This window comes from Rhinoderma darwinii, chromosome 5, assembly GCF_050947455.1.
Source record: "Rhinoderma darwinii isolate aRhiDar2 chromosome 5, aRhiDar2.hap1, whole genome shotgun sequence".
NCBI classification, from domain to species: Eukaryota; Metazoa; Chordata; class Amphibia; order Anura; family Rhinodermatidae; genus Rhinoderma; species Rhinoderma darwinii.
Genome location: NC_134691.1, coordinates 50266181 through 50287646, shown reverse-complemented (window position 1 = coordinate 50287646; position 21466 = coordinate 50266181). Strand labels below are relative to the sequence as shown.

The window sequence follows — 21466 nt, the reverse complement described above, 5'->3', positions numbered from 1 at the left end:
ATCTGCAACATGGTGACTTTGGCCACGTACGACACAGGTCGGCCAGCCAAAGATGGCTATGTCCCGTAGCCTACATTGCATGTAATAAAAGTCAATGTGGTTGTGTCGCAACGCACAAGTTGCCACGACATGAAAGTTGCAAGAAATCCAAACTGTCGTGTCGCAGTTACTTGCAGGTCGCAACGCGACCACATTGACTTTCATTACTTGCGGTGTAGGCTATGGGACATAGCGATCTTTGGTCAGACAACCAGTGTCGTGGCCAAAGTCACCATGTAACACACGGAGTACAAGGCAAGTAGATGAGATTTTACAGACTCATCGTCATGCTGCAGACATTTTACACGGCAGATTTTCAAATATTTGATATGTCGTTAAATTAATACCTTGGGGGTCTACTTTCCATAAAGTAATCATATTTGGGGTGTCAAACTGGTTTTCCAGTCAACAAAAATTGATGGCCTATCCTCAGGATAAGCCATCAATATCTGATGGGAGGTGGCCCGTCTCCCTGCAGATCGGCTGTTTTGAAGGGGCCGCAATGTTCGTACTAGCGCTGCTTCCCCTCCATTTCCTTTACTGCTCACACTGAATCACGGACACACGTGTAGCGGCAGTTCACAGTATTACAGTATATACTTGAATGGGAGAAAGCAGTAATACTGTGAACCGCCGCTACGTGTGTCCGTGATTCACAATGTGAGCAGTAAAGGAAATGGAGGGGATGCAGCGCTCGTACGAGCACTGTGGCCCCTTCAAAACAGCCGATCGACGAAGGGTGCCGGGTGTCGAACCCTGACAGATCAGATATTAATGGCCTATACTGAGGAAACCGCGTCGGATAATGCGACAAAAAATGGCCAAAAACGCCTCCTATTGGTTTCAATGGGAGACGGAGGTGTTTATGCCAGTTTTACCGCTCGCGGGAAAAAGAAGTGGCATGCCATATTTTCGGGCGTTTACGTCTCTGACCCCTTATTGACATCAATGGGAGGCAGAGAAAGTTTTTTTCGCTGCGTGTTTGCCCGCGGCACTCAATGGCCACGGGCAAAAACGCTGCGAAGAACGCGACAATCGGCGCACAGGCAGATCAAAATCTGCCTGGAATTAGAGCAGGGAAGGACCTGTGAACATAGAGGGGCGTGGCAATATGCAAATAGCTGAAATGCTTTGGAGGAAGTGGGGAGAGGGAGATGCAAGCTGTCTCCTCAGATGCAGCAAGGGATCATGGGTATGGTGGGTTACAAGACAGGAAACAGCCAGGACCAGAAGCAAGGGATGTAAACAAACGGAAAGAGCAGCAGTGACGATGGAGATCAAACAGAAACTGGTTAGGAGGTTAATAGGGGGTATTAGAGAAGGCAAACCAAGGCTGGGGGATACTTTTAAGAATATTTTTTTTTCCTGGACAACCCCTTTAAGGACTATAAGTTTAGATAGTATAGTTTGTAATTGGATTGAGAATTGGCTCAAGGACCGTATCCAGAGAGTTGTGGTCAATGATTCCTACTCTGAATGGTCCCCGGTTATAAGTGGTGTACCCCAGGGTTCCGTGCCAGGACCACTATTATTCAACTTATTTATTAATGATATAGAGGATGGGATTAATAGCACTATTTCTATTTTTGCAGATGACACCAAGCTATGTAATATAGTTCAGTCTATGGAAGATGTTTGTGAATTGCAAGCGGATTTAAACAAACTAAGTGTTTGGGCATCCAGTTGGCAAATGAAGTTTAATGTAGATAAATGTAAAGTTATGCATCTGGGTACCAACAACCTACATGCATCATATGTCCTAGCGGGAGCTTCACTGGATGTACTTGTAAATCATAAACTACAGGACACTGTAGTAATGTTAGGGCTTGTGTATGAGGCTGCACATAGTGATATAACTATATCGCTAGTGCAGTCTAAATGAATGGAGAGGAGTGCATGATGCCGATTGGTCAGCGTCATGCACTCCTCTGTACAACGCCCACTTGGTCGAAAGTAAAAGTACGCCCACTTGGGCATTAAGAAAGCTCATTAGCATAAACTAAAATCGCTCCTAACATTGTGAAAATAGATCGGTTTTTTAAATAGAAAGCATTACTGTCACCTACATTACAGCGCCCATCTCCTCATATAGGAGACAGGGAACTTATAATGTGGTGACAGAGTCTCTTTAAGTATGAAGACACATTCAGAATCCTAATAGCTCTTGCAGTTGGGAATATGTATGGACTAGTTGGGAATATGCGGGACTGGGGCACATGGGGCAGAACCCAGAATCTGGGGCAGTAGTGATGGAGCACAGACACTTGCGGACTCTGGTTATAGGTGCACTGACTATGGCTGCCAATGTTATGCCAATATAATATAGAATATAGAAATAAGTTGGTCCCATATTTGGGGAAAAAAATGAAAATAGAGTTACTACAAAGGCTCCAAACGCGAATAATAACGTTACTGTAAAAAGAAAAAGGGGCAAATTTATTGAAGCTGTCTAAAATAAAGCTGGCTTTGTTGACCATAGCAACCAATCAGAGCTCCCATTTTCTTAAACTTGTCTGGAGAAATGAAAAATGTTCTGTGATTGGTTGCCATGGGCAACAGGGCCAGTTTTTCTTTTTGAGTTTTGATAAATTTGCCCCAAAGTTTCTAAACCCATAAAAAAATTTCATATTTTTTATGTAATGTTGAACGACATAAAAAAAAAACAACAAAAAAGAAATATCGGAATAGTTTTGTTTTATTTTATTCCAAAATTAATTAATATGAATGAAATGCTATTTTATATGGACCACAAAATAATGGCCAAAAATGACAACTCATCCTGGAAAACATAAAGCATTATACAGCTGCCTCAATGAAAAAAGTTGTGGCTACAATATCAGGAGTTCAAAATAAATGCAGAGCACTTTGCTAAATTCTCTGTGATACAATGCTGTTACCCAAAACAACATGAAAAAGTCAATTGGGGGAAGGGGGGGTGAACACTTTTTATTAGCACCATATAAGGCTCTGTTCACATCTGCGTTGGGGTCCCGTTCTGACGTTCCCGTCGGAGGTTTCCGTCAGAACGGGACCCTGAGCAGACACAAACTGACACCGATGGAAACCAAAGGTTTCCGTCTCCATCACCATTGATTTCAATGGTGACGGAGCCGCTGCCCGTGGTTTCCGTTTGCCTCTTTTGTGCACCGGACCCGTCGTTTTGCCGGAAGCGATAGAATAGTCGACTATGCTATTGCCTCCAGCAAAACTACTGATCCAGTGTACAAAAGACACAAACGGAAACCATGGGCACCATTGAAATCAATGGTGATGGAGACAGAAACCTCTGGTTTCCGTCTGTGTCAGTTTGTGTCTGTACAGGGTGCCGTTCTGAAGGAAACCTCCGACAGGACGTCAGAACGGGACTCCAACGCAGATGTGAACAGAGCCTTACAGATGATCTTACATTGACAACTGTGAAAAAAGACCCTGAAATGTCACTACATCAATGACTTGTATTCTGGGGTCTGTAATAGTAGAAATAAGTTCATAACTGATACTAAACCATGGCAGCTCCAGAGCAGAACTGACCTTACTGTGTCATCATGGTGACATCACTGAGCTACGATGTCACAGAGAGCTAAGAGGCTAGGAATTCCCCTGACAGCAGCAGAACTGACTTAACTGTGACATCATGATGACATCACTTAACTATGATGTCACAGAGAGATGATGAGGGGTTATAAATATTCCCCTGACAGTAGCCCGGTCTTTTTTTCTGTGAATTGACACAGAGTGCGATTTGTTGAATTATTGGCAACTTCTCACTGTTATGGAGATCAACGGATTGGGATTCTTCTCCATCCTCTTGGCCTTTTGGTGTGTAGCCTGGCTCTCTGCTAGCTACACACTGACTGTTATCAACAACCATGCCACACCACTGATGTACATCAGGTAAGATGGAGAATTACAAGACTCTTATTTTATAGTTTGGGTTTGGGAATGTATAAGGTAATTACTTAAATTAGGAGGAAATATCTTATGAACAAAATGGCTTTCATTACCCAGAGGGGCCGCAAAAGGACATAGAAACGCATCCCCTCATCCCCTCAGTCCTATAGATTATTATCAGACTGATGATTATTAAGATGAAACAATTCTGTCAATTTTTCGATATTATTTAACATTGACCTTTTTCTTTTCTGTTTTACAGTGAAGCGGGAAATTATTTTCCCGAAAATATCCCGTTTATTATAGGATTCGAAGGAATGGCCATTGCCTGTAAGTAAATATCACGGAAGTGATTATAATATTTTTCTACTTCTGGGGGATGGCGGGTTATTATACAATGGCTTATATCTGATTATATTACTCTGGGGTCAATCCTACATTTATTTTTACAAAAATGTGTTTACTATGGCAGTGAGAGATGCAGGCTGGTTGCTAGGGACACATTGCCAGACAAGACTGTGGTTGATAGGTAGTGTATCCCTAGCAACCAGTCAGTCATAACTCAGACTAGGCATCAGTCGCACCCTGCCATCCCCATCTCAGCCTGTAGTAGTAATCAGATTTTTCTAAAAAAAAATATATATAGTTTTGTTATTAGCAATTGATAGATAATTGTTTGGATTAGACGATGCAGATAAATGTTTCGGTCCATTATTGAAGTTTTCTTGTTGGGTTTAGTGCTTGGTCCACGCTTCATAGATGTTATTAGGTTGTTTTACACGTGGTAGAGAATTTATTCGGCTCATTTGCTCTTTTTCAGCTCTGGGTCTGATGTTTCTACATTATAAGTTCATCATGCTCCATGCTGAAGCCTTTGGGGCTCATCAGGCCTTGATTCAAAAGATCCTCCTGGCAATTGGATGGTCATCATGCGGCAATATAGTCGTAATGGCTGTATTTTCAGTAAGTTAATAAATGTTATTCTTTAAATAGGCAGCTGAACCGCTGGTGGCCACGATAGGTGGTTATCTCAGGGTGGCCACACACTAATGTGGTATTACTTGGTTTATTTAAATGTATGGGTTACCATATAATCGATGGGTGCCCTGAGTCCTTCAGAGCGGGAGACATCATTTTGTTAGCAGCTTTCCGCTCTGGCTAATAGAAGGGAGACCGAAGCAGGAGACCCCCCATCTATGACGTTCATATACACTAATAGTGCATCCTCATTGGACAACATGATGTTTTATTCTCCATTCATGTCTAAAGCTAAACTAAGAATTCTGCTGCTTTTATGTGGCCATAGAGCATTGCATTGTGGGAGCTTAGATGATAGGGCTCAGCTGCCAGGTCACATGACTGACAGTGGGGTGGAGCGAAACTGCTGTCTGTTTCCAAGGCAACTAACAGGATTTTAATAGCAGCCATGCAGAAATGTTAACCTGGAAAAGCCCTTCAAATGGTAATACTCGAGCAGCGGATCGAGGCAAAAATAGGAATGGCCTTTTTGTGCGGTGTTGCTTTTATTGAGGGGTATGGCTGAATATATTCAAACCCTCTAATATATTAATATCAGACCCCAGACCCCCTAAATACATTTAGACCCTCTATATTAAAATCAGACCCCAGATCTCCTAAATATATTCAGTTCCCAGACCAGACCCCAATAATATATACAGTCTTCAAACCAGAGGGGTTATCTGGGACTTTTAAAAAGCAGTAGGGCAGGGGATGTCAATAAAAAACTATGAAATACCCACCCTGTGAAGTGCCCTTCTCCGCTCAAGTGCTGAGGCCCCGCTCTTCGCTGCTGCGGTTCCGGAAGCTCCTGCAGTGGTCGCATGCCATTCATCGATCTCGGGATGCACGTGACCACTTCAACGGCAGATACTGGGGCATCAGTGCTGGAGAGTGAGGGCAGTTCAGAGAGTGAGTATCAAGTTTAGTGGTGCCCAAAGCTGAGAGCAAGAGCCGGCAGCTAGAAGAATAAGAATACATACCGTTTTTTTCTTTGTTTGTTTTTTTATTGCTCCTGCACCCTTTTTTTTTAGCTATCATCTCCGGGAACTGAGTGAAACTATATATCACTAGGTGACTGGATGACGTAGACTAAAAGTAGGGTGGCTCCCAGTTTTACCAGAAGAGTTGACATCCTTGGCTATGATATAAATAGAGAAAATTACTTGTATTTCTATAAATCGTATGGGCACTTTATCCATTAAATCTCTGGGGTTATTATGTGAAAACGTCATTGATGATTTATTTGAAAATTAGTTATTGATTCCGTAACAAATTTCTGCTTGTTTTCTAGACCGACGCTTTTCCAATAACTCACCGGCTTAGCTCTTTCATCGCATTTGGACTTGGTGGTATCTACAACCTTTGGCAGTCCATACTCCTCTACAAAGTTCCAGGAAGCCGAAGAGTCATCAGCCATTTTAGAACAGCGTCTTGTATCATGGCCCTGACATTAGTAGTTTCATGTATCCTTTCTTAAATAATATTAACACAATGGAATCCAACCGTCCTTGTCTTTAGGTTCACATTTAGAAAACATCTGATCCCGAGGTGATCATTTCCCTTAATTTTCTGATCTTGGTTGTCAGATGGCGACATGCTGGTATAACACAATGTCATCTGGTAACATTGTTCAGCTTCTTGCAGGAAGATACTGAATAGAAACAGCAGTACTGTCATTGTTATATATGTATTGTATTAACATTTATCTTACATAAAAGTGTAGTAAATCCTATAAGACACATAATAAACGTTATTTTCCTATATAATAAATTACCAGACATTGGAAGTAGGGTATCAGTATACACCCACCTGTGCGCTGGAGATGAATGTCTAAAGGTATGTACAGTATATTTCATAGATAATATCAAGTTATTGACATGCTGAGCCACTGGTACAAACCAGTGGATGGAAAATTTCTTTAATCCGGCATTAATGAAATTATCAAAAATTGTGGATCATTGGATAGATTTTATTTGTACACCTAGAATCAGTTCTATAGGAATACAATTGAACCCATAAACTTTGTGCTCATTCTCAGCACCATGGTGATCGTGACATCCATAATGTAATGGATGTGATGTCATGTACATGACAATGGGTCAGGTCTGTTTTGGCCTCGCCGTCAGACACATGACTCCATGCAATTAACATGAATGCAGCAAAACCTTAGACACAGCGGAAAGCTCTTGTTTTGCGCAATTTTTTCTATATTAATTTTGATATTTTTTCACAGATCAGTGAAATGACAGCAAAAATTATAGAGTGGTCGACGTTGGTCCTCATTCTGGTGAATGTATTGAGCTACTATCAGAATATGCAGGTCAGTAGACGTAACCTCATTATCACCTCTTATACCAGACCTTGTAATAACATTATTATTCATCTCTACAATCATGGGGTTTATAATGTGGATATGTGTTTCTTTTCTTAGAGTTTATCTATTACAATTACCTGGAAAAGCTTCACCATCTCCAAGAGGGAGAAGGACCAGGACTCTGGAGTATAAAGAGGACCCTCATGGGCGGTGATGTGAGACCACACACCCCAAACCACAATTACACAAGATCCAGCCCTAATCTTCCATGTTGGACCTGACAAAAAGAAAAATAAAGGTGAGGTTAATATGTTGTATGTCCTAAATCACATGTATATAGATGACAGGTAGAGAATATCCAATATCCAACCCAACCACTATTAAAAGGGTATCCCCCCCATAAATATGAGAGAATAACCAGATGTAGAGGAGCTAAATATGTAGTTTCATTCTGGGGCTGCATATTTTCAGCACCCTGACAATGACGAAGCAGTAGGATTACCACCAGTCATATTATAATAGACCACAGATAACATGGTATTTTATAATGAGTCCACTATCCCACCCCCTGCCCCCTTAGACCTTGCCCAGATAATGGAGCACTGTGAGAGTTATGTGGTATTATATTGCCCTCTGAAGTAATGCAGATCCTTGAATAGAGGCAGAAACTAGATTGGGGGGCGACAACGATGACTACCACCACTGGGTTTAGCTGTTATGGTCACTACTGTCTCCATTACCATGTAAAAAAATATATAGATGTTTTTTCAAATATTAGAAGATTTGTCCATATAGTTACAGGTTTACTTTCCATTTTTTCTAGTATTCTACAGACGAGGTGGAATGGAATGGCACGTCACAGCGACCAAGAGATGGCGACCAAGTGCCAAGAAATCCACCACCTCCAAGCTTTCTCCCAAATATCATCTTACATCACGGAGAAAGATTTATAAGAACTGTTTATGACCAGCAGACCCTACAGCGAGGTGGAATGGCACGTCACAGCCGAGCAGGAACATCTCAAACTTCAAAGGGTCTAGAAATGCAACCAAGTGCTAAAACATCCACCAGCACCAACCTTTTCCCCATAAATCATCTTACAATGGGGAGAAAAAACGAAAAGAACCATTTAAAAACAATGGACCCTACAGCGAGGTTGAATGGCACGTCACAGTCAAGTAGTAACTACTGTGGGAACATCCTAAACTGCTTAACTCAAGAGATGGCGACCAAATATCATCTTACATCATGGACAAAGAACTACAAGAACTATTTATGTCCAGTAGACCCTACAACGAACTGCAATGGCACGTCACAGCCAAGCAGGAACATCCTAAACTGCAGAGGCTCCAGAAATATAACCAAGTGCCAAGACAACCACCGGCACCAACCTTTCTCCCAAATATCATCCTACAACAAGGAGAAAGAAGTAGGGGACTGTTTACTATCCTCATGGTCCTTGTTTGTTGGCTTATAAAACAGTTTAATAAAGTCATTTTACTTATTTCTACCACCTAAAACGTGTTATTGTCTTCATTACTTTTAATAATAATTATACTGATATAATATATATACACCACCGTTCAAAAGTTTGGGGTCACACAGACAATTTTGTGTTTTCCATGAAAACTCACACTTATATTTATCAAATGAGTTGCAAAATGACTAGAAAATATAGTCAAGACATTGACAAGGTTAGAAATAATGATTTTTATTTCAAATAATAATTTTCTCCTTCAAACTTTGCTTTCGTCAAAGAATGCTCCATTTGCAGCAATTACAGCATTGCCGACCTTTGGCATTCTAGCTGTTAATTTGCTGAGGTAATCGGGAGAAATTTCAGCCCATGCTTCCAGAAGGCCCTCCCACAAGTTGGATTGGCTTGATGGGCCCTTCTTGCGTACCATACGGTCAAGCTGCTCCCACAACAGCTCTATGGGGTTGAGATCTGGTGACTGCGCTGGCCACTCCATTACAGATAGAATACCTGCTGCCTGCTTCTTCCCTAAATAGTTCTTGCGTAATTTGGAGGTGTGCTTTGGGTCATTGTCCTGTTGTAGGATGAAATTGGCTCCAATCAAACGCTGTCCACAGGGTATGGCGTTGCGTTGCAAAATGGAGTGATAGCCTTCCTTATTCAAAATCCCTTTTACCTTGTACAAATCTCCCACTTTACCAGCACCAAAGGAACCCCAGACCATCACATTACCTCCACCATGCTTCACAGATGGCGTCAGGCACTCTTCCAGCATCTTTTCAGTTGTTCTGCGCCTCACAAATGTTCTTCTGTGTGATCCAAACACCTCAAACTTCGATTCGTCAGTTTTATAGTTCCTCTAAACAGCAAAACTGTTTACAGCGGTGCTAACATAATTGCACAAGGGTTTTTAAGTGTTTTCTAATCATCCATTAGCCTTCTAATACAGTTAGCAAACACAATGTACCATTAGAACACTGGAGTGATGGATGCTGGAAATGGGCCTCTATACACCTATGTAGATATTGCATTAAAAACCAGACGTTTGCAGCTAGAATAGTCATTTAGCACATTAACAATGTATAGAGTGTATTTCTGATTAATTTTATGTTATCTTCATTGAAAAAAACGGTGCTTTTCTTGCAAAAATAAGGAAATTTCTAAGTGACCCTAAACTTTTGAACGGTAGTGTGTATATATATATATATATATATATATATATATATATATATATATATATATATATATATATATGCCATTGATCTGTGTGTGGCCCTCTAGTACTTTACCCATGGGTTCGCAAAAGTGACAACATGGACTCTGATGACGATAGATATAATAATCCACCTTGTCATGTCAGGCTTAATAAATATGTCTATCTGCAACATGGTGACTTTGGCCACGTACGACACAGGTCGGCCAGCCAAAGATGGCTATGTCCCATAGCCTACATTGCATGTAATAAAAGTCAATGTGGTTGTGTCGCAACGCACAAGTTGCCACGACATGACAGTTGCAAGAAATCCAAACTGTCGTGTCGCATTTACTTGCAGGTCGCAACGCCACCACATTGACTTTCATTACTTGCGGTGTAGGCTATGGGACATAGCGATCTTTGGTCAGACAACCTGTGTCGTGGCCAAAGTCACCATGTAACACACGGAGTACAAGGCAAGTAGATGAGATTTTGCAAACTCATCGTCATGCTGCAGACATTTTACACGGCAGATTTTCAAATCTTTGATATGTCGTTAAATTAATACCTTGGGGTCTACATTCCATAAAGTAATCATATTTGGGGTGTCAAAGGGGTTTTCCAGTCAACAAAAATTGATGGCCTATCCTCAGGATAAGCCATCAATATCTGATGGGAGGTGGCCCGTCTCCCTGCAGATCGGCTGTTTTGAAGGGGCCGCAATGTTCGTACGAGCGCTGCTTCCCCTCCATTTCCTTTACTGCTCACACTGTGAATCACGGACACATGTGTAGCGGCAGTGCACAGTATTACAGTATATACTTGAATGGGAGAAAGCAGTAATACTGTGAACCGCCGCTACGTGTGTCCGTGATTCACAATGTGAGCAGTAAAGGAAATGGAGGGGAAGCAGCGCTCGTCCGAGCACTGTGGCCCCTTCAAAACAGCCGATCGACGAAGGGTGCCGGGTGTCGGACCCTGACAGATCAGATATTAATGGCCTATACTGAGGAAACCGCGTCGGAAAACGCGCCAAAAAATGGCCAAAAACACCCCCTATTGGTTTCAATGGGAGGCGGAGGCATTTATGCCAGTTTTACCGCTCACGGGAAAAAGAAGTGGCATGCCATATTTTCGGGCGTTTACATCTCTGACCCCCTATTGACATCAATGGGAGGCAGAGAAAGTGTTTTTCTCTGCGTGTTTGCCCGCGGCGCTCAATGGCCACGGGCAAAAACGCTGCGAAAAACGCGGCAAACGGCGCACAGGCAGATCAAAATCTGCCTTGGAATTCCAGACAGAATTTTGAGGCAGAATTTTCTGCCTGCAAAAAAACTCAGTGTTAACAGGGCCTAATACAGGATCTCTTGGAACAGATCCAGCAGCAGGTGAGGAAAATGTGCTGACTGGATTGTGTGTACCAAGATGTCTGACATCGGTGGAGTGGGCAGACTTACATTTATCAGGTTGTGAAAGGGGCGGGGGAGGGAGATGGGTGCCTGTACTTAGATCAGGGATAGATGGAGGCACAAAGGATAATGATGATTATTAGTGTGTAGGACAGTGTGCAGGGAGGGAGCTGCCTGGAATTAGAGCAGGGAAGGACCTGTGAACATAGAGGGGCGTGGCAATATGCAAATAGCTGAAATGCTTTGGAGGAAGTGGGGAGAGGGAGATGCAAGCTGTCTCCTCAGATGCAGCAAGGGATCATGGGTATGGTGGGTAACAAGACAGGAAACAACCAGGACCAGAAGCAAGGGATGTAAACAAACGGAAAGAGCAGCAGTGACGATGGAGATCAAACAGAAACTGGTTAGGAGGTTAATAGGGGGTATTAGAGAAGGCAAACCAAGGCTGGTGTAAAGGATCTGCCAGGCACAACTTCTGTATATACGCCCATGGGTAATCAGTCTGCACCTGGTTCTTTGTCTCTGAGACTGACTCCATCTTCCACCACTCAGGATGGCAGGCTTAGGAGTGGGAGAGCCTATCACAGCCTGGCCAGACGGAACTAGCTCCCGCCCTCTGTCTATTTATACCTGACTTTCCTGTTCCTCCTTTGCTTGTGATTCTTCTCGTGTGGCTTCCTGGCCTTGCTGCAGCTTCTAGCTATTTGACCTTGCTTCATACTGACCCTGGCTTACTGACTACTCTCCTGCTCTGCGTTTGGTACCTCGTACACTCCTGGTTTGACTCGGCTCGTTCACCTCTCTTGTTGCTCACGGTGTTGCCATGGGCAACTGCCCCATTTCCCTTTGCTTGTGTCCCCTTGTGTTTGTCTGTCGTGCACCTACTGAGCGTAGGGACCGTCGCCCAGTTGTACCCCGTCGCCTAGGGCGGGTTATTGCAAGTAGGCAGGGACTGAGTGATGGGTAGATTAGGGCTCACTGTCTGTTTCCTTACCCCCCTGCCATTACATAATCACAAGCACATATACCTAGGCTACCCTGGTCCCTGACACTACTATGGACCCCCTTGAGACCCTGGCTCAGCAAATGCAGGGTCTCTCCCTACAGGTCCAGGCCCTGGCTCAGAGGGTCAACCAGCCTGACGCTACCATGGTAGTGCCCCTCACCTCACCTCTTGAACCCCACCTCAAGTTGCCTGACCGGTTCTCAGGGGACCAGAGGACTTTTCTCTCCTTTCTGGAGAGTTGTAAGCTCTACTTTCGCTTAAAGCCCCACTCCTCAGGTTCTGAGAGCCAGCGGGTGGGTATAATTATGTCCCGGCTCCAGGAAGGGCCCCAAGAATGGGCCTTCTCCTTGGCTCCTGACGCCCCTGAACTTTCCTCCGTTGATCTTTTCTTTTCTGCTCTCGGACTCATTTATGACGAGACTGACAGGACTGCCTTTGCCGAGAGTCAGCTGGTGACCTTACATCAGGGTAAGAGACCTGTGGAGGAGTATTGTTCTCACTTTAGGAAGTGGTGCGTAGCTTCTCGGTGGAATGACCCTGCCTTAAGGTGCCAGTTTAGGTTGGGTCCGTCGAACAACCTGAAAGACCTGCTAGTTAGCTATCCCTGTTCTGACTCCTTAGACCAGGTTATGGCTTTAGCGGTACGACTTGACCGACGTCTCAGGGAACGACAACTTGAACGTTTTTGTGTTTTCCCCTCTGACTCCCCCATGATGCCTCCCGAGGTCCCGTTGCTTCGCTCTTCCACGGAAGACTCGGAGGTACCTATGCAACTCGGGGCCTCCGTGTCCCCCCGACAACGTAGAGAGTTCCGCAGGAAGAATTGTCTCTGCTTCTATTGTGGGGATGACAAGCATCAAGTGAACACCTGTCCTAGGCGTAAGAATAAGCTGCCGGAAAACTTCCGCGCCTAAGTGATCATCGGGGAGGTCACTTGGGCGCACAGGTATTTCCCGTAAATAGGAAACATAATAAAATCTTGCTTCCCTTTCAGGTCTCTTTTGGTGGTAGGTCTGCTACCGGCAGTGCCTTCGTGGATTCAGGGTCTTCTGCTAATAACATGTCTGTGGAATTTGCTATGTCTCTTGCTATGCCTTTGATTGATTTGCTTAAACCTGTCCCGGTAGTGGGTATCGACTCCACTCCTCTTGCTAATGGTTATTTTACTCAGCATACCCCTGTTTTTGAACTCCTTGTTGGCTCCATGCATTTGGAGCAGTGCTCTGTACTGTTGATGCAGGGATTATCGTCCGATTTGGTTTTAGGCCTTCCCTGGTTGCAGTTGCATAATCCCACGTTTGACTGGAATACTGGGGAGCTTACCAAATGGAGTAATGAATGCTTGACGTCATGTTTTTCTGTTAATTCTATTTCTCCCCCTGAGGAGGTGAACACGCTACCTGAGTTTGTTCAGGACTTCGCTGATGTTTTCTCTAAGGAGGCCTCCGAAGTGTTACCTCCTCATAGAGAATACGATTGCGCTATCGATTTGGTACCAGGAGCTAAGCTCCCTAAGGGTAGGATATTTAATCTTTCTTGTCCCGAACGTGAAGCCATGAGTATATCCAGGAATGCCTGGCCAAGGGTTACATTCGCCCCTCTACTTCTCCGGTAGGTGCTGGCTTCTTCTTCGTAGGGAAGAAGGATGGTGGTCTTAGGTCATGCATTGACTACCGTAACTTGAATAAGGTCACTGTAAGGAACCAGTATCCCCTTCCTTTGATTCCTGATCTCTTTAATCAAGTTCAGGGGGCCCAATGGTTCTCTAAGTTTGATCTAAGGGGGGCGTATAACCTTATCCGCATCAAAGAGGGGGATGAGTGGAAGACTGCGTTTAACACGCCCGAAGGTCATTTCGAATACCTCGTCATGCCCTTTGGGTTGTGTAATGCCCCCTCGGTCTTCCAGAATTTCATAAATGAGATTTTAAGAGATTACCTGGGGGTATTTCTTGTAGTGTACCTTGATGACATACTTGTGTTTTCCAAGGACTTGTCCTCCCACATTGAGCATGTCAGGAAGGTGCTCCAGGTCCTTCGGGAAAACAAACTGTTTGCTAAGACCGAAAAATGTGTGTTTGGGGTGCAAGAGATACAGTTTTTGGGTCAAATCCTCACTCCTCATGAATTCCGCATAGACCCCGCCAAGGTCCAGCCTGTGGCGGAATGGGTCCAACCTGCCTCCCTGAAGGCGTTACAGTGTTTCTTGGGGTTCGCTAATTATTACAGAAGATTTATTGCTAACTTCTCGGTCATCGCTAAGCCTCTTACGGACCTCACTCGCAAAGGTGCTGATTTCCTCCACTGGCCTCCTGAGGCTGTCCAGGTTTTTGAGGTCCTTAAGAAGTGCTTTATCTCGGCCCCGGTGCTGGTCCAGCCCAACCAAATGGAGCCATTTATCGTGGAGGTTGACGCATCCGAGGTGGGAGTGGGGGCTGTCTTGTCCCAGGGTACCAGGTGCCTCACCCATCTCCGTCCCTGTGCCTACCTCTCCAGGAAGTTTTCGCCCACTGAGAGTAACTATGATATTGGCAACCGCAAACTCTTAGCCATTAAATGGGCATTTGAAGAGTGGCGCCACTTCCTGGAGGGGGCTAGGCACCAGGTAACGGTCCTTACCGACCACAAGAATCTGGTTTTCCTAGAATCTGCCCGGAGGCTAAACCCGAGACAAGCTCGATGGGCGCTATTTTTTACCAGATTCAACTTTTTGGTTACCTATAGGGCTGGGTCTAAAAATATTAAGGCCGATGCACTGTCGCGTAGCTTCATGGCCAGCCCTCCTTCGGAGGAAGATCCTGCTTGTATTTTGCCTACTGGTATAGTCGTTTCTTCTATTGATTCTGATTTAGTCTCTGAAATTGCGGCTGATCAAGGTTCAGCTCCCGGGAACCTTCCTGAGAACAAGCTGTTTGTTCCCCTGCAATTCCGGCTAAGGATACTTAGGGAAAATCATGACTCCGCACTATCTGGTCATCCAGGCATCCTGGGTACCAAACACCTCATTGCCAGAAACTATTGGTGGCCTGGGTTGCCTAAAGACGTTAAGGCCTACGTCGCCGCTTGTGAGGTTTGTGCTAGGGCCAAGACTCCCAGGTCCCGACCAGCGGGCTTACTACGTTCTTTGCCCATTCCCCAGATACCTTGGACCCATATCTCCATGGATTTTATCACCGATTTGCCTTCATCTCAAGGCAAGTCGGTGGTGTGGGTTGTAGTAGACCGCTTCAGTAAGATGTGCCACTTTGTGCCCCTCAAGAAACTACCCAATGCTAAGACGTTAGCTACCTTGTTTGTCAAACACATCCTGCGTCTCCATGGTGTCCCTGTCAATATTGTTTCGGACAGAGGGGTACAATTTGTTTCATTGTTTTGGAGAGCCTTCTGTAAAAAGTTGGAGATTGATCTGTCCTTCTCCTCTGCCTTCCATCCTGAAACTAATGGCCAAACCGAGAGGACTAATCAGTCTCTAGAACAATATTTAAGGTGTTTTATCTCTGACTGTCAATATGATTGGGTCTCATTCATTCCCCTCACCGAATTTTCCCTTAATAACCGGGTCAGTAACTCGTCAGGGGTCTCCCCCTTTTTCTGTAATTTTGGGTTTAATCCACGGTTCTCCTCCATTTCACCTGGTAGTTCCAACAATCCCGAGGTAGAGGTCGTTCATCGGGAACTGTGCACAGTCTGGGCCCAGGTTCAGAAGAACCTAGAGGCGTCCCAGAGCATACAAAAAACTCAGGCTGATAGAAGACGTTCTGCTAACCCCTTGTTTATGGTCGGGGATCTGGTGTGGTTATCGTCTAAGAACTTGCACCTTAAGGTCCCGTTCAAGAAGTTTGCTCCCCAGTTTATAGGGCCGTATAAGGTCATTGAAGTCCTCAATCCTGTCTCCTTCCGACTGGAGTTGCCCCCATCTTTTCGTATACACGACGTGTTTCATGCCTCCCTCCTTAAACGCTGCTCCCCGTCCTTGGCTCCCTCGAGGAAACCTCCTGTTCCCGTTCTCACCCCTGAGGGGGTGGAATTCGAGGTGGCCAAGATTGTGGACAGGAAGATGGTCCAAGGCTCCCTCCAGTACCTGGTCCATTGGAGAGGATACGGGCCTGAGGAGAGGACTTGGGTACCCGCCCGGGATGTTCACGCTGGGGTATTGGTCAGGAAGTTCCACCTTCGTTTCCCCAATAAACCAGGTCCACTTAGAAAGGGTCCGGTGGCCCCTCATAAAAGGGGGGGGGGGGTACTGTAAAGGATCTGCCAGGCACAACTTCTGTGTATACGCCCATGGGTAATCAGTCTGCACCTGGTTCTATGTCTCTGAGACTGACTCCATCTTCCACCACTCAGGATGGCAGGCTTAGGAGTGGGAGAGCCTATCGCAGCCTGGCCAGACGGAACTAGCTCTGTCTATTTATACCTGCCTTTCCTGTTCCTCCTTTGCTTGTGATTCTTCTCGTGTGGTTTCCTGGCCTTGCTGCAACTTCTAGATATTTGACCTTGCTTCATACTGACCCTGGCTTACTGACTACTCTCCTGCTCTGCGTTTGGTACCTCGTACACTCCTGGTTTGACTCGGCTCGTTCACCTCTCTTGTTGCTCACGGTGTTGCCGTGGGCAACTGCCCCATTTCCCTTTGCTTGTGTCCCCTTGTCTGTTTGTCTGTCGTCCACCTACTGAGCATAGGGACCGTCGCCCAGTTGTACCCCGTCGCCTAGGGCGGGTCGTTGCAAGTAGGCAGGGACTGAGTGGTGGGTAGATTAGGGCTCACAGTCTGTTTCCCTACCCCCCTGCCATTACAGCTGGGGGATACTTTTTAGAACATTTTTTTTTCCTGGACAACCCCTTTAAGGACTATAAGTTTAGATAGTATAGTTTGTAATTGGATTGAGAATTGGCTCAAAGACCGTATCCAGAGAGTTGTGGTCAATGATTCCTACTCTGAATGGTCCCCGGTTATAAGTGGGGTACCCCAGGGTTCCGTGCTAGGACCAATATTATTCAACTTATTTATTAATTATATAGAGGATGGGATTAATAGCACTATTTCAATTTTTGCAGATGACACCAAGCTATGTAATATAGTTCAGTCTATGGAAGATGTTGGTGAATTGCAAGCGGATTTAAACAAACTAAGTGTTTGGGCATCCAGTTGGCAAATGAAGTTTAATGTAGATAAATGTAAAGTTATGCATCTGGGTACCAACAACCTACATGCATCATATGTCCTAGCGGGAGCTTCACTGGATGTACTTGAAAATCATAAACTAAATAACAGCATGCAATGTCAATCAGCTGCATCAAAGGCCGACAAGATATTGTCGTGTATTAAAAGAGGCATGGACTCGCGAGACAGGGATTTAATATTGCCACTTTACAAAGCATTAGTGAGGCCTCATCTAGAATATGCAGGTCAGTTCTGGGCTCCAGTTCATAGAAAGGATGCCCTGGAGTTGGAAAAAATACAAAGAAGGGCAACAAAGCTAATAAGGGGCATGGAGAATCTAAGTTATGAGGAAAGATTAAAAGAATTAAACCTATTTAGCCTTGAAAAAAGACCACTAAGGGGGGGGGGGGCATGATTAGGCAATGTAGCGCTCCGTCCGTCACGGGAACGGGGCAAGGTAAGTACAATCTTTTTTTTTAGGAGACTGTGTAGCACTATATAGAAGGGGAGGGGGCTGTGTAGCGCTATATACAGGGGGTGATTTCTGTGTAGCACCATACACAAGGGGAGGGGGCTGTGTGGCACTATATACAAGGGGAGGTTGGGGCTGTGTGGCACTATATACAAGGGGTGGGGGGATTGCTGTGTGGCAGTATATACAATCGGAGGGGGTATTGCTGTTTGGCAGAATATACAAGGGGAGGGGGATTGCTGTGTGGAGGTATATGCAAGGGGAGGGGGGATTGCTGTGTGGCAGTATATACAAGGGGAGGGGGGATTGCTGTGTGGCAGTATATACAAGGGGAGGGGGGCTGTGTGGCACTATATACAAGGGGAGGACGTCTGTGTGGCAGTATATACAAGGGGAGGGGGGATTGCTGTGTGGCAGTATATACAAGGGGAGTTGGGATTGCTGTGTGGCAGTAAATACAAGGGGAGGGGGATTGCGGTGTGGCAGTATATACAAGGGGAGGGGGATTGCTGTTTGGCAGTATATACAAGGGGAGGGGGGATTACTGTGTGGCAGTATGTACAATGGGGCTGTGTGGCACTATATACAATGGGGGCTGTGTGGCACTATATACAACGGAAGCTGTGTGGCACTATATTCAAGGGGGGCTGTGTGTGTATGTGTGGTGGCCCGTGGGTGGCGGGGGATGCAGGAACCCAAAATGGTGGATACTGGGCTCTCTGTCTTGTGTCACGGTGGTATTTTGCCTTGCAGGCCTTCCCACCTCCCAGGGACACACACACACAGTGATGAGGGGGTTGCACAAGATGATGATGATGACTGTTGTTTCCCCCCGGGGCACTCCCTTGGTGGCTGACTCCTGTCTGGTGTTATTTGGGGTGCCCTTGGTGTAGAGTGCAAATAGAAGACAGGAGACGGTGGTGGCAGTTAATCAGGAGAGCTTGCAGCACACTTTTACTTTTCAAGATGGAGATTGTACAATACAAATATGTCATCCAAATTCAGCTCAATCAGTGTAGCCCAATGCTAAATGCAGGAGTGCTATTATCTCTCTACTCACAGTCTCGCTTTCTGGACTCTTCTGGCTCCTTGAGCTGTTATTCCAATAAATCTCTTTAGGCCTGTCTTTCTCTGTAATCCGAAAAATGGCTGAACTCCGGAGCACCTTCACTGTGCTTCCTGCTGCATCCACTCCTCGCTCACCACTCTAACCACTCCCTAATTAACTCCTCCCAGCTTCTGTTACATTATAGAAAACCACTCCGCATAGGCTGAAACACAATGTCATAACATTTCTGGACCTGTAGATGGCAGCATAACACAACACATGAAGACAAACATAGTTTTCATAGTAGTGCTCCTGTGGGACACTACATACACCCCCTCTTTATATAAAGCCGTCCTCGGCGTCCGACTCTCCAGGCGGCAGGTTAACCTAAAACAAAGGTTAATCACAATTGCAATAATAAACTAAGAGTCCATACAGTCTCTGAGGAATGTGAGGATATAATGCTGAACAGGGAAAATGTCCAAGAGTCCTTGTCATATGAACTGGGGAAAATGAAGGACTTGTTACCCAATTGGGATGCAAACAATACAATGTCTCTGGTGAAGGATAATCCAAAAATGAAGTCTCAGATTCAACAGTTCAATCTTGATATCGAGCTGGCATCTTACCTCGGGTAGCTCTATCAGATCTCCTCAGGGGCTCCTCTATAGCAATTTCAGGGTCCCTGGATTCCTCTGGACCAGGCCGGAACTCGGATGACGAGGTCACTTGGTCCTCGCCGGGATCAAGAACAGTTCTTGGAACAAAAATAGACAGCCAAGGTTGGAACAGCCAATCAAGAGGGGACATACTAGTTGTTGGCGGTAGCGGTTCAGCTGCAGGAGATTTCTCAGTTGTCTGTGGTTCTGCTGGTACCTCTTCCTTTAGGCAGAGCTTGAGACGATTACGGTGGACGACTTGGGAATCTCGGCCTTCGCGCACAATCTCATAGACATCAGTCCCAGGGTGCGGGATGGACTTAATTGTGTATGGTTCTTTCTGCCACTTGCTGTCCAACTTACTTGAACGATGGTTGTTTTTCAGCCACACACGGTCTCCAATTTGGAAGGGTTCTGCTTCGGCCTTTTGATCAAAACCTGCTTGTTGCCTTTGACGAGCATCTTCCATCCGTCTTTCCACAATCTCGTTGGCTTCAGCCAGGCGACGCTGGTGATCACTCACCCACTCTGTGTTTGGCAGGGGGTTGATAGTATCTGGAACTTCGACATCCATGGCCAAGTCCGAAGGCAATTTGCCCTGACGGCCAAACAGGAGATAGTAAGGAGTGTACCCTGTGGAGCAGTGCACAGTGTTGTTATACAGGTACACCAATTCTGGCAGGAGAGTCGGCCAATCAGCCCTCTTCTGGGACGGAACAGTTCTTAACATCCCAATAAGAGTCTGGTTCATCTTTTCACATAAGCCATTACCTTGTGGATGATAAGCGGTAGTTCTCAGCTTCTGACAGCCATAGAGGGAACACAACTCGTGGAACAGTTGAGACTCAAATGCGGAACCACGATCAGTCAGGATCTTGTCCGGACAGCCATAGGGGAGTACGAAATTCTTCCAAAAGATGGCAGCGGTGGTCTTGGCAGTCAGGTCTTTCACTGGCATAGCTACCACGAACTTCGTATAGTGGTCAATTATAGTTATAGCATAAGTATACCCAGTGCGGCTTGGTTCAAACTTGACATGGTCAATGGCTACCAGTTCCAGCGGTCTATGACTGATGATGGGGTGAAGTGGGGCTCTCTGGTCATGACGCTCTCCTCGGCTCTGAGCACAGGTGGGACATTCTCGGCACCACTTCTCTATGTCGTCTCTCATGCCAATCCAGTAAAATCGTCGGCGTATGGTATCTTCCGTTTTATGAACCCCAAAGTGTCCCGATCTGTCATGGTAGGCTTCCAAGATGGATTTGGAATCTCGCCGGGGTACCACAATTTGATGTAGACGCTCACCCGTTACTGGATCCAGGGCAGTCCTCTGTAGTAGACCTCTGGACACGAAAAGTCGATTCCTCAGTCTCCATAGACAAATTAATTCCTGATCAGCTTGACCTCTACGTATTCGGTCCGGAGTCCTCTTCTGAAGAAGGGAAGTCTGCAATTCCTGTAGGTTTCTACTCTCCCGTTGGAATCTAGCCCACTGTCTGGAATCTTGGGAGCAGTCAGGAACATTTGGTTGCGGATGTTCGTTTCGCTTCCTCTGAGCGATCACCGAATTCTGGGTTGCAAACTGGGCATAGAATGTAGGCATCTCTACCTCTTCCCATTCATCATTACATCGGACCGGTTCTTCACCCACAGGCAAACGGGATAAGGCATCGGCATTCACGTTGGACGCACCAGTCCGGTACTTGATCACAAACTGATAATTCGCCAGTCTGGATGCCCATCGCTGTTCAAGAGCTCCCAGTCGCGCTGTAT

At 45.4% G+C, this 21466-nt stretch overlaps 2 long non-coding RNA genes across 2 annotated transcripts; both read left to right on the top strand.

Moving 5' to 3' along the window:
* The first annotated feature begins 4233 nt into the window (after nt 1-4233).
* Nucleotides 4234-6407, top strand: LOC142652412 (uncharacterized). The gene is made up of 3 exons (XR_012847847.1): nt 4234-4260; nt 4751-4893; nt 6242-6407. It is a non-coding gene; the product is annotated as an uncharacterized LOC142652412 (long non-coding RNA).
* Nucleotides 6408-6724: 317 nt separating this feature from the next.
* LOC142652411 (uncharacterized) lies at nt 6725-8784 on the top strand. The gene is made up of 4 exons (XR_012847846.1): nt 6725-6786; nt 7184-7270; nt 7382-7562; nt 8088-8784. It is a non-coding gene; the product is annotated as an uncharacterized LOC142652411 (long non-coding RNA).
* Nucleotides 8785-21466: the final 12682 nt, after the last annotated feature.